Raw genomic sequence first — 13,969 nt, forward strand, 5'->3', positions numbered from 1 at the left:
CACCCATCTCCTAGGGCTGTGAGGACAAGATGACAGCACTGTAAACGGGCAGTGCCCAGCACACAGTAAGTACTCAGTCATGTGTTCCCAAACTGTGACCTCAGGTATGCCCTCATATCACCAGCATCCGTTGGATGATCTGTCTTTGGACTACTAAGGAATTACTCCCCAGGTGATATCAACAGCCTTCTTAGATGATCAGCGTTTAACAGAAAACTAAAGGGGAAAAGAGCTCAATGGGACTTAGTTTTCTCATCTGTGGAATGGGAATGTCACAGGGCTATGTCAGGGATCAGATGGGATCTCAGAGACAAACATAAGAGGTTAAAAACTGGGCTGATAAGAGGGTAGGGTGGATACCTGCCCTCTCTCCCCACCCAGTTGCCTCTTCATCATACCCAAAGGGAGGGCTGAGAATTTGGGTCCATTCCCTGGCAATCAGGGCTAGAATTATTAGGGGGAAACCTTCCTGGTCTACTTTGCCCCCCATTAGACATGAGAAAGGAGACCCCCAACTCTGCAGCCTACACTCTTTCAATGGCTCCCTTCCCCATGTCTCTTCCTGCTCTCATCTTCAGACTGGTGGCACAATACCCAACGCCATCCCAGCCTGGCCAACAGGAAACCTCTGGTCTGCTCGTGCCCCTCCCCAGGACAGCCCTTATGCCGGCCCCTCTTTTCCTCATTGCCTTTCCCTCCCCACCCCTTGGCCAGGCACCATGATGGATGTTGGGGACAGAAGGTACCACGGAAAGATGGTGGCTTCCCTTTGCACACGGTGCTACCTCCCCACTGGAGCTGAGGCCATAGTCCTGGGTCTCTTTCCTTTCTTGACACTGTGGCATTCTCTCTTGTGTGATTTCTTGTGGTTAAGCTGCCAGCCAAGGCCTAAATGTCACGGGCATACCACCATGCCCACTTCTCCCACAGGACTGTAAAATACCATTGTCCCAGCCTACCTCATTCATTTTCTATAATTAAAGAGAGATCTCCCAAATCTTGGCTAATGGTCATGCAGGTCTTCAGCGAAAACCCCAACCAGCCACCTGCCAAACAGCCAAATAGCTCCCCCTGGCACTGGACATCAGCCTTGTAATAGAGTCAGAGCCACCTGAGTCTGCCACACCCGTCCTGGGCTGGAACAGCAGATGGCATGGCCCAGGGCTGGTCCTCGGCGGGAGCCCGGCCCCTTGAGTTGTGAGGTAGAGCATGCTGCTCCAGGGTACAGTCTCTTGGTCAGCCTCCTGTGGGTAGGGATCATCTCAAGTCCCACCAGGAGGGCACATCTGGAGTGGTCAGATCTGGGAGGGATCTTCCAGACTTGTCTCAACCTGTTCTGTGGAGCAACTTTTACTGATTTATAAATCAATAAATCATTCTATAAAAGATACATGCACTCACACTTTATATACTAGCAAGAGAACAACATGTTCATGGCTAAAATTATGACCTGAGCACTGAGCTGGGTGACTTGGAGGGTGGAAGATGGGTGGTGATGGCCAAGGCCGTCCTCCTGGAGCAGCCACGTGGGTAGCAGCCCTGGGAGGGATTCTGGGTGTGGCGCTGGTGCCTGCCTGCCAGCTAAAACCCTTGGGAGTGAGCGTGACCTTGGGCAGGTCTGGCACCTCCTGGCCCGGGCTTTTGTTTCCTTATCTGCAACTCAGGGATGAAAGTTCCTGGCTACTCCTGATTCCTGACAATCAATGAGCCAATAGGTGGGAGAGCCTCTGTGAGGAGCCACGGTCTGTATCAATGGAAGAGAACAGGATCTTGCTTATGCCTCTATCTGGGATACCGGAGGGAACTGGCACTGCTGGGGTCATGTCCATGAAGTCCCAAGGAACAATTTTTATTTTCTTTCTCCTCCCATGACCCTACCACCCGAGGCCCAGGACACACAGCTGACACCTGCTGGGGTTGACTCGGCAGTACACCTTTGCCTGATGCACAGCCATGGGTGTCCCTGTGGCACCTGGCATGGTAAATCTAGTTTGTTCTGACTGCTCCGTGAACCAGAATGTGAGTGCACTTGTCCTGTGAATCCAATGATGGGATGGGATGGGGGCAGGCAGAGCTGGGCTTCCGTATTACAGTTCTGAGCTGTGACTCTGGCCAAGAATTCAAACATCATTCAGAGTTAGGTCCAGACACTGCCAACAGTCAGGGGAAAGTGACTTCAGAAATCTCCATTGTGGCACCTGCCATGGTTGGCACAGTGCATGCTTACCTGGGCAATGTGAAACATGAATAGGGTCCTGTTCCTGTGCTAGAGCTACCCATTTGAGACAAGTTCCAGAAGCACCTACAAAATCTAGAAGGGCCCTGGTGATACTCAGAGTTCCTCTCATTTCTCAGGTGGATGTGGGAGCCTGAAAGGATTGATTGCCCCAGGCCATGGGTAACCTGGTGATGGTGAGACATTTAACTGGCAGATTCAACAACTGAAAATAGTGTTGTTCAAATTCATGTTCACCTGGTACTGGTGCAGTTAACCTTATTTGGACACAGGATCTGGGCACACATGGTTAGCAGGGAAGGCTGCAGGGGCACATAGACTGTCATAGGGAGACAACCTGTCGACAATAGGGGCAGCGCTTGAGGGATATGGCTGCAAGCCCAGGAGAGCTAGGCAGGGACGGACAGCCATGGTACAGTGGGTGGCCAGGGGTAACTGGGAGAGGTTGGAAATCTCTTTTCTTGGGCCCACCACCCACTTGATCTCAGACTTCTGGCCCCTGGAACTGTAGGAGAAGAGGATCCTGTTATTTCAAGGCTTCCAGTTTGCAGAGCCCAGGCCAAGTTCTTTCTGCCATTTGTGTGATCCAACACCCAACCCCTAGCTGAGGACTGAGCCAAGATGCCTTCAGGTGTCATCCATCGAGTCATCTGGGCAAGCATGGGAAGCGCACGTCATTCTCCTCCCAAAAGGTGTGTAAGGCAGCAGACTGGTGCTTGTGAATGAAGTCATACAGCCACAAGGTGCAGAAATGTCAAAGTACCAAAGGGCGCCATACACACCCTGCCCCCATCCTGCCGCAGCCCAACCTCAGCCACCAGGGCTCTCCCTGGGAGGAAGCCATTGTGACCAGGCTCTTGTAAAATTGTCCAGAGCTAATGGTAAATTGAGCCAACCTAGGTTTCATGCACTCCTTCATAGTTGCTGTGTGCTTTATTTCTTGTTTAGCCGCATCCCTGGGGCACCTATCTGCATCTGAGCATCTCTGTGCCCACAGCGGCATCTTAACATCCTGAACCTCCCCTCACTGGGCCACCCCCAACTGCCTCAGACACACCCCAATCTCCACTGGGATTGTTATTGTGATTTTGCCAATATAATGGAGGTTTTTTTTCACTCTGCCTCCTCCATGCATAAACTTTGTGATAGCAAGGACCACGTCTGTCCTATTTACTGGCGCAGCGTGGAAACCTAATGTTCTACATGATTCATAGTAAATCTTTCAAGAAAGACTCACGGAGTCAATAAACATACATCCATTATTCAGAGGATCAGAGTGGTTGACCCTGTTTCCCAAAGCCACACAGCAACTAGTGCTGTGGGTGTGAGAGAGATCATGCCAGACAAGTCTAGGATGTATTAAGGAGTCTTTATTAACCAAGCCCACTAGAAATTAGCAAATGAAAAGTCCATGTATAATCCAGTCTGAATCAAAACCCTGAGAGGAACAAGTGATCATTACCATGAAACTCATTCGTTAAACTGAAGACCTTTGTCCCAGCTTCCCCAACAATATAAATTATCCTAAGAGACATGCAGCAAACTTCCTGGGCACACAAAGCTGCAAACATTCACCTTTCCCTGGCTTCTCTGTCCATATTCTATTACTGCTAGACCTTACCTCTGCTGAAACTCTCTAAAGCACACACATTAGAAATACAAAGCATCTTACCATTAACATCTTCACAACTTGCCCAAAGAGTGAACAGAGGATGAGGAATGCAGACACACAGGGGCATGTTCAGCGGCTGTCCTCAGAGTCTGTCTGTGGGAAGCCGGAGAGCAAGCAGGTCCTGGAGAGCCCAAGAGTCAGAGTTCAAGAGCAATGAAGGCATGCAACCAAGAGAGGGAGCTCCTACTTATCTGGGCTTTTATGGGGACTTGCGAAGGGAGGGGTTACACAACAATGCAATACTGTTACCCCTCCCCACTCAGGGTCCAGGTGTGATAAGTGAATGTCCCAGAAGGGCAGAAAGGACCGCATAGGTGGGAGAGGTGTGACTCTTAATCTTGTGAGCTTGATCTAGCTTTCTAAGACCACAACACTGGGCCATAGACTCGAGCATATCCAGAAGTCTGATTCTACAGGTGGACTTTAAATAATAGATTCTGTTAAGTCACCATGGTGTGTGTGTGTGATGCACATTAATTTTTCCTTGCAGGCCAAGAAGTAATAGACTTCTACTTTTTCATTTCAGTGGAACCTAGATGTCTCCCAAGATTTAGTCTTCTGGTCAGTGTGCCCCAGGGAGAAGATTGGAATGTCAGTCTTGCAGCAAACCAGCTCCCAGTCTTTACCCCTAGAGCTGAAGGGGGAAGGGAGCCCTCCACTCTGCTTACCCCCACCACCTCCACCAGCCCCATGTTTTCAGCTGGGCCTTCAGTTACAGGAAGAGAGAATGGGGGTGGTCTAGCAGGAGGCATTTCTCCCTCCCAGCAGACAGGAAGTGCATTGTGTGCTAGCAAACACATGCTCTTCCTTCCTCACTTCCCCCCCCCCCCCCCCCCCCCCCCCCGTGCCTCTATAGGGACTTTCATAAGCGTTACCCTCTTGCCCTGACAGGCTGGTGGCCGGCGAGGAGTGGGGGCAGTTGAGCTGCTCCTGCACCTTTTTGTGTTTGTTTAACCTTCTTTCGGAAATAGGAAATGCCCACAAAAAATCGCACCTCGCAGACATGTCCCGGTGTAGATCCCACTCAGCAAATATTTGCTCCCCATGGGGAGGACCATGGGAGGTGCACATTCTGCCACTCCACGAATGTTGGACTTGACCTTGAGACTTAACTATGACCAACAGAGTGGGCATCTGTCTGAGGGCCCTTGTTCCAAGATGAGACCTTGAAAGGCCTATGTGTTTCCATTTGCTCTCTCTTGGGCCCCTGCCTTTCACCCAAGGACAGCTGCCAGTTCAAGGAGGGTGAAAGACAGGAGGAGCAGTTTTGCCCTTGATCCACTGCCATGCCAACCTGGAACAGCTGAACTGTACCCACAAGCCAGTCAGCAACAAATAAACACCGCCTGCTCCTGGGTGGCTGGGGTTTTTATGGCAGTAGCTCATGGATACAATGAATAGCATCTTTCACTCAACATCACAACTGGGAGATTCATCCTAGTTGTTCTTATATCTTGTCACTGGCTAGTGTGTGACTGTGCTGTGCTTCGTGCTCCTATTCTATTATCGTCAGGCATATGAGCTTCTGTGTTCACCCACTCTGAATAGAAATTAATATAACAGCCAACCAGCTCCAACCAGCTCCCTGCCTGTGGCCTGGGAAAGCAGTAGAGGACCCTGCACCCACATGGGAGGTCTGAATGAAGCTCTGGTTTCCTTGGCTTCAGATTGGCTCAGCTCCAGCCATTGCAACTGCTTGGCTAATGAATCATCGGACAGAAGATCTTCCTCTCTGTCTCTCCTCCTTTCTGTATATCTGCCTTTCCAATAAAAAGAAATAAATCTTAAAAGAAATAAAATTTCAAATATAAAAAAGAAATTAATATAAACATCCTGGTATAAGTTTGGCTGGTGGTTTGATACTAGGAGTGAAACTGTGCAAAGGTACCTGTATTAGGAATCTGTAAATGTTAGTGGTAAAATCATACACAAGGCTGTGTATATTACACTTCAATTGATACGTTGAGTTTTCCAAAGTTCCTGCCTTGGTCTGTTAGAGTTCTGGGGACTGCACATCCTGAGAGTCCACATTCTTAGCATTCTCCCTCCTCTTAAAAGTTACTCATCCCAATGGTTGCATTGTGAGACCCTTTTCTGGTTTTTCACTTGCGTTTCTTTGAGAATTAGAAAGAAATTTTCTGTATGTTTACTGGCCATTTGGATATACTCTTAGTGAAGAGTCTGTTCAAGTCTTTTGCCCATTTTCCTATTGGGCGGTCTTTTTCCTACTGATTTGGAGAAGTTGCTTGACATGAGTCCTGTACATATCACACATACCTTCTTCACTCTGTAGACTGCTGTTTCATGTTTTTGCTAGTGAACTAGAGGCTTTTATGCTAATATTATCTACTTTATCTGTGGTAATAATTGTGGCCATTGACATTCTCCCATGGGAGAGATAATGACCCACTGTACAGTTAGGAAGATGTTCTCCTGTGTTTTGTTCTAGGAGCCTTGCTCATCTGTCTCCTTTGGGACTGATTTCTCTGTGGTATGAAACTGGACAGAAAGTACCTTTTTACTTGTGAATACCCAGTTGATCCAGATTTATTTCATTGGAAAGGCCCTGCTTCTACCTACCCCACCAGCATGGCAGTGTCTCTGTTTTCATTTGGGAATTGATATAAAAGCTGCTGTTTTGGGAATACACAGGCCAGAGAGGTGGGGTGCCCATCTCAGCTGCCACCATGTCCCAGGGTTGGCAGAACCAAAGTCTGATGGAACTTTTCCGTCTCCTGTAACTAATTCTGTTTCCAAGTTTCTGTGACCTCTAGCAGGCCAACTGACTGCTCTGAGCCAATTTTACTTTTCTCTCCACATTCCTGAGCCATCCTCACTTTCACTCTGGGACCCTGACTGTTTCCAGCATTTGTTTTTCTGGCCCCCTGCATGAAGTCAGTGACCTCCTCACATTATTTACCACTTTTCCACCTCGTCCCACCTCCCAGTTCACTGCTGGGCTGCTTTTGAAGCCAGAGCCCCAGCTTCCCTACTGAGCTGGCATGGATCACGCACTCGCCTGGTTTGTTTGTCACACCAGCCAGCTGCTGGCCTGTCCAGCCGGGAACTAAGGGATGCTGTTTTAGAACAACATCCTGTGTTTGTGCACTAGCTTTGTAGAGAAACAGCTGGAAAGACGCCTGCTTGTCCAGTGTCTCTGGCGGTGAGGTTTTTATTCAATGCAAGGCAGAGATAAAATAAACACCAGACACGTTGCACATCAGCCCAGTTAGATGATGTGATCTTGATGATTAATCTGTGTCACCAGCGAGGGTTCAGACTCCCGCATAAGCCAGAGCAACTGGACCGGAAATATGTTCCCTGGTGTTTGATTTTCGTTGGCAGAAACGTCAATGATATATTTGTGAGTGCAGAAGGCTACAAATGTCACCATTTGTGATTCTCAAGATCAAGTTTAGTGTTTTTCAGGACAGGGGTAGCTAAAAATAGGTCTGCACGTGAGGTATTCTCAAAGCTGGGGCACAGGCGTACAGGCTGTAGTTTTCATTTAATCAATCTGTACACATATACCGGCTTCTTCAAACAGGTTTTAGAAAATGAATAAAAAGCTAAGTTTATGTTGATGCAAAAAAACATGAAATGCCTGAGTAATTTTCTCCCATGATATGTTTTTTTTTTTAAAGATTTTATTTATTTTTATTGGAAAGGCAGATACATAGAGAGGAGGAGAGACAGAGGAAGATCTTCCATCCAATGATTCACTCCCCTAAGCGGCTGCAATGGCTGGTGCTGCACAGATCCAAAGCTGGGAACCAGGAACCTCTTCCGTGTCTCCCATGCCAGTGCAGGGTCCCAAAGCTTTGGGCCATCCTCTACTGCTTTCCCAGGCCACAATCAGGGAGCTGGTTGGGAAGTGGAGTTGCCAGGATTAGAACTGGCACCCATATGGGATCATGGCGCGTTCAAGGCAAGGACTTAAGCCGCTATGCCACGCCGCTGGGCCCCATGATGTATTTTTTCATGAACATTTTTTTTTAAGATTTATTTCATTTTTTTTTATTGGAAAGGCAGATATTCAGAGAGGAGAGACATAGAGGAAGATCTTCCATCCGAAGATTCACTCCCCAAGTGAGCGCAACAGCTGATGCTATGCCAATCCGAAGCCAGGAGCCTCTTCCGGGTCTCCTGGGCGGGTGCAGGGTCCCAAAGCTTTGGGCCATCCTCGACTGCTTTCCCAGGCCACAGGCAGGGAGCTGGATGGGAAGCAGGGGCACCGGGATTAGAACCAGCACCCATATGGGATCCCAGGCATGCAAGGTGAAGACCTTAACCACTTGCGCCACCGCGCCAGGCCCTTTTATGAACATTTTTAAGACCTCTTGTGTGGATGGATTAAAAAAAAAATCACACCCAAATAAACCTATCTTTAATTTCATTTTCCCTGAACTCTGGGGGGTAGTGTTCGGTTATACTTGGTCCTCTGCTAAGGGCAGGTGGTAGAGAGGAGAAGTTTGTCTTCTCACAGGAGTCTGCATTAGATTACAGTACTTCATTCACCATGCTTTGTAAGACAGGCAGACAACTCCAGAACGCAGGGTGGCCTTGTCTTCTAACCCTGGATACCATTCCTTTTTTTGTCCTCTGAGTTACCAAGGTGTTGATGTGGCCTTTTGCCTTGGGAGAGGCTCTTCTCCCAGGGTGAGGATTGTGTAGCAGGTCCCTGCAGAGAATCTCCATTGGATTTAGTTGTTGATGCCTTCTACTTCGATTCTCACTAAGGAGCATTTCTTTAATCCATACATTTATTGTTTTCAAGCTGAATCAAAGTCTAAAGTCCTCTTGGTTCTTGTTGCCACAATTCTGTAGCCAAATGTTAATGCTTTTCAAAAGTGACTTGAAAATATTTGGAAATTTTTTTTTTGAGGGAATATTTATTGGGGACTTTCGATCAACTGTCAAATATCCTTTATTCTGCTCTCTTCATTTAAAAATACATGTTCCTGCATTTTTAAACATTTTTTTTCTTTTTCTTTTAATATTTATTACAAAGGCCAGGGGTTTACAGACCCATGTGGGTCTCTGATCCAATTAGAAGTGCACAGGGCTTTTGTAAAGGTCATGCAGAGAACACCCTGCCAGTGATGGGGTGCGGCCTCCAAAGGGGAAGATGGAGACAGAGGGGCAGGTCCAAAGAGCAGGCAAACAAGTGACATGAAGCAGACAGGTGTCAGTGGGTGCCTGTCTGAGCAGAAGGACCACAGCCACACAGAACCAACACCAACACCCTGCAAGACACCATCCCTTGTCCGTGTCTCTCTTTCATTGTGCCCAGGAGGAGCTGGCAGTGGGAAAAGAGCCAAGATGGGAAGAGCACGTGGAGCCACCGTGAAGAAAAGCCCCCTCCCACACCACTCCCCAACTCCCTACCATGGGTGGAGTTTAATTTGAGGCTGGCCGGAACTGTGGCACATCTGAACATGAGCTTGCTACATGTTGTTGGCAGGGACCAGAACATGGCCATCAGAATGGGAAAAGATGGGTCATGCAAGCACACCTGAAGGCAGCAGAAAGAGGGAAATGAAGGTCTTTGCTACGTGTGCCCTGCCAAGCTGAGTATGCGTGGTGAGCTGTCTATACAACACGTCCACTTCCTCTCTTTTTTATTCAGGCAAAATATGCAAGAATGGAAGTTCAAGGTTTCCCTCTTGTGTCCCAATAACAGGAGGAGGGAGTACCCCCCAGGGAGGCCAGGTCTCCATGCCAGCAGTATTCAGCTGGACCCCAACCTGGATCTCCTGCTCAGACCAGGACCTTTAGACCCTGAACCTGGCTTGTACGGAGCTCTGAGCAAATGCCCGGGCAGTGCACCCCTGCACATGGTAGGCCAGCTTGGATCAACCACCCGTTCACTCATTCTGCACGCATTTCCTGCCTGCTCCCAAGTGACGGCGTCTGTGCTTGGCTCCGGAGAGCCTTTGATGAGTAAAGCAGAAGAGATGCCTATCAAGATAAGCTTATGCACTAATAATAGCATGCATTCTCTAAATTCGTAAGTCTGTATTTTGAAATTGTAGGTAGTTCTGCAGCTGTAGCAGTGAAAAAAGAAGCATCGAGTAGTAGAGAATGGTGTGATATAACTAGTGTTGTGTGTGTGTGCATGTGTGTGTTTGCTTAAAAGATAATCCTCACCTAACAGATGTTTGCTGGGAATCTACTCTGAGCCTGTAGCCACTACCTGGTGCTGAGGAGAGATTTCAAGGGTAAAACCTACAAAAGGAGCACAAGGGGCTGGTGGCCGCAGGAATTCAGGTGGATCTGCATGCCCCTGGATCCCACAGAGTGGGGCTGAGATGTGGCCACCTGGCTCCTCCATGCCTGAGTTTGGAATAGGCTCTGTAGAGTGGGAAGGAAGCATTTTGGATGATTCCATGAACAATGAAATTGATGTCTTCTTGGTACAAGCCACCTGCTGATGTGGAGCTTCCCACTTTTGGCCACTGTCTCTCTGGCTCTTGGGTTTTCCAGCTGTTGGTCTAAGCTATGCATAGTGATACTGCACCTTTATTCTCTGCTGGTCATCTCTGAGGTTGACTTCACACATACCCTGCCCTTTACCACACCATACAGCGCAAGGCAGGTGTAACTATCTTCGCTTTATAGCTAGGGCTCTTGCCCGCACTGGGCCAGCAGCCAGGTATCCCATGCATCCTTGTGTCACTTCAGTGCCCCCTGTGTCTCACACCAGGCACCTGAGATCACATCTCACCTGCTTGGTGCCCAGGACCATGAGGGATACAGGTGTTTGCTCATTTTTTCACCCAAAGTAAATACCTGTGAGCGGTACAGAATGCCAGGATCTGGGTTGTATGGGGAGTCAACATTTGAGAAACGACAGAATAAAGGAATGAAAGGGGGGACATGGATGAGGGAGCAAGTGAGGTGGCTGTGCGGCTGGGCCCAAGCAGTGGGGCCTGAACACTAGAGGCTGTATGGGAGGAGAGTAGCGAGGGGGAGAGGTGGAAGGACCCCTCTACTGGGACTCTCCTGGGCTTTGGCATGAATTCACTGTTTCATTGCCTCTTTAAGCTCCGATTTTTTATTTTTCAAAGATGTATTTGTTTATTTGAAAGGCAGAGTTCCAGAGAGAAGCAGAGATAGAAAGAGGCCTTTTCTCTACTGATTTCATTCCCTAAATGGCTTCATAGTCTGGGACTGAATGAGATCAAAATCAGCAGCGTGGAACTCCATTTGTATCTCTTACTTGGGTGGCAGGGACACAAACACTGGAGCCATTACCTGCTGATTTCCCACGTGCCTGAGCAGGGAACTGGACCGGAAGGGGAGCAGCTGGGACTCAGGACTGGAGCTCCGTTTTGGGATGTGGGCTTCATGATATAGCAGCCTAACCTGTTGTGTCTGCCCCCATTTAACTGCAGAAGCTGGATCCAAAGAGACAGTCTTCTACTACAAGTGTCCGTCCTGTGGGAAACAGAAGTAAACTTTGTTTGCGCTTACTGTTTTTTAGTGAAATCATCCCGAAGAAGAGCAGAAAGGAAACAGAAGGCCCAGAAGCAGAAGGAGGCAGGGCGGCAGCCATCCAAAGTGAATTTCAACAACAAAGGATTATTTTGGGGACACGCGTGGTAGCCTAAAAAGTCATTGTCTTGTATGTACTGTTCTGGGATCCCATATGGGTGCTGGTTCTAATCCCGGCAGCACCGTTTCCCAACCAGCTCCCTGCTTGTGGCCTAGGAAAGCAGAAGGATGGCTCAAAGTCATCCAGTGAACTGGCTATGCATTCCACCTGAACTTCAGTGAAGTAATAAGATCCTGGGAGTGGTAGGGAAGGACTGTCTCTCCTTTTTTCCCCAGTGGTACTCAGCATGTGCTAGAGATCCCTAAACTGCCACTACACAAGGTCCCAGAGAAGATCCACCTGTGAAAGCGACCATCTCTGTCCCCAGGGAGTGTCCAAGCAAGGAAATAACCAGGAAGTGAGACAGAGAGAGTGACATAGCAGGAAAGCAGTATTTTCAAGGACACGAGGCATCTAGGGAAACAAGAGATGCCTTCCTGGCTTGGCTACTGTGGAGAAAGATTTGGACAACTGACTCAAACTTTCTGGAATCTGAACAACTTTGCTAACCTATGGACCAGGCTTGGAGCATGGGGGTGGCTTGGTGGAGAGAGCCAGGAAGGGTACTAAGGTTGCTTGGGGGAATACAGAAGCTATGACAGTCGTCCATGGTCTGTCAACTGGAGCTTGACAGGTGAGAAATGCAAGTGCTAGCTAAGAGATGGCTGCCAGGCTGTGAAAAGCCGTAAATCTTGGGCTGGTTTGATCTCAGACCAGGGATTTTCAACACAAGAGTGATGTGAATTCAATCCAGCAGTGTTCTGTCAATCAAATGACTGTGAGGGAGATTGGATGGGTAGGAAGGCTGATGCAGAGGCCTTGGCCAGGGGAGAGAAGATAGACAATTGCATTGTCAGGAAAGGCCACAAAAGACATATCCAGGACAGACAGCTCTGAGTTCTTAGCTAAGAGCCACCATGCAGGACCTTGCCTTAAGTCCCAGGGCTGGGAAGTAAAGAGGTTGATCAGAAGGTGATTTCTCAATGTCTCTCCAGCCCCAATTCAGTTGATGTTTTCTCTTTTGGCTCTTAGGTCTTGCTGGCCAATTGTTACTGGGCAGGTGAAAATCCCCAATGCATACTTCATCTACCCTGAAAAGCCACCCATACCTCCAAGAGTTCCAGTCTTATTGCAGTCAGCTAGTGGTTTTTCTGTTTCAAAAACCTCATAAAGCATCCGAATAATTGCATCAGTTGTGTTTGACTTCACAGATCTTCCTCAAGCAAATGATGCCAAGACACACAGAAATGCAAAAGTGGAGCAAAACAGTAAGATGTAAGAATGCACACAAATAATGTAAAATATTATTTTATTTTATTTCCAAGATGATGTTTCAAATGAGTGAAAAGATAAATTCAACTAGCAGGTCTGAACCAAATATCTGTTCACAAAAAAATAATGTTCCACAGCTACCTCACCCTTTGGATCAATATTAATTCCAGATGGGCTCAGGAGATAGTACAAAACACTGCTAGAAGAAAAACTAAAGGCCATTAATGCAATTTTGAAACAGGGAAAGTCTGTCTTAGCATGACATTAAAGCAACTACAATAAAGGGAAGGGAAGGGAAGGGAAGGGAAGGGAAGAGAAGGGAACGGAAGCCATGTCATTTTCAATGATCCTGACAGAACACACCTGAACATGCTAAAGGAAGTAACTTCCAGAAACTTCCAGAAGGAAAGGGAATGGACTGAAGGCTCTCAGACAGAGGAGCCTAGAGCAGCTGTCAAGAGGAACAGGTGGCCCTGCACCCTGGCCAGGGTACTTTTGTCTTCTCTACCCTGGGGAGGGGTCTGAAGGCCCCACTGTGTCTGTGTCCCTCAACCCCACTCCAGGGAGCCACATCAGAAGCAGACAGACAGACCCCTGGCTAGACTTGCCCCAATCCTCCTGCAGCTTAGAGCTGGTGGCATCTCTGACAGCCGGGAAGGGACCCACCTCCTGGTTCAGAGCAGTGCTCTTTGCAGGATCCCCAGGAGTTTGTCTTTCTGGTTTGTCTTCAGTGCCTAGGGATCATTACACAGGACGACTTGGCATCCACACAGCCTCTCACAGTTCCCGGCTGCCCGCCAGGCCTCAGAGCCCACAAGAAACATGATTCCCACTGCCCCGAGGGACAGCCAACCGGCCACGTGCCTTACAGAGCTCACTGCTAAGTCACTGGAAGGGCCTGGGGTGGGGTGCTGCTCCTCTGGGCCAGCAGATTCCTTTCTGGCTGGTCGAGAAGGGGCCCCAGTACTCCCTGCAAGTGATGAAGGCCCTTTGAGAGGAGTCTCCTCTCCAGCCACAGGCTGCATGTCTATGGGAGCAGTGGTTTGAGCTCCTGGGGAGTGTTCCTGCTATTAGGGAAGAAGAGAGTCAGGTTTGAATGCAGAGTGTGCCAGGCACAGCCTTGCTGCTGGAGGAGCTGAGCAGAAACTGACACTCGGATTTGGCCTTTGGCACTGGCTCTGTTAAAGTACTG

Source organism: Ochotona curzoniae, unplaced genomic scaffold (assembly GCF_017591425.1).
Source record: "Ochotona curzoniae isolate NIBS_2020 unplaced genomic scaffold, NIBS_Ocur_1.0 scaffold_2587, whole genome shotgun sequence".
NCBI classification, from domain to species: Eukaryota; Metazoa; Chordata; class Mammalia; order Lagomorpha; family Ochotonidae; genus Ochotona; species Ochotona curzoniae.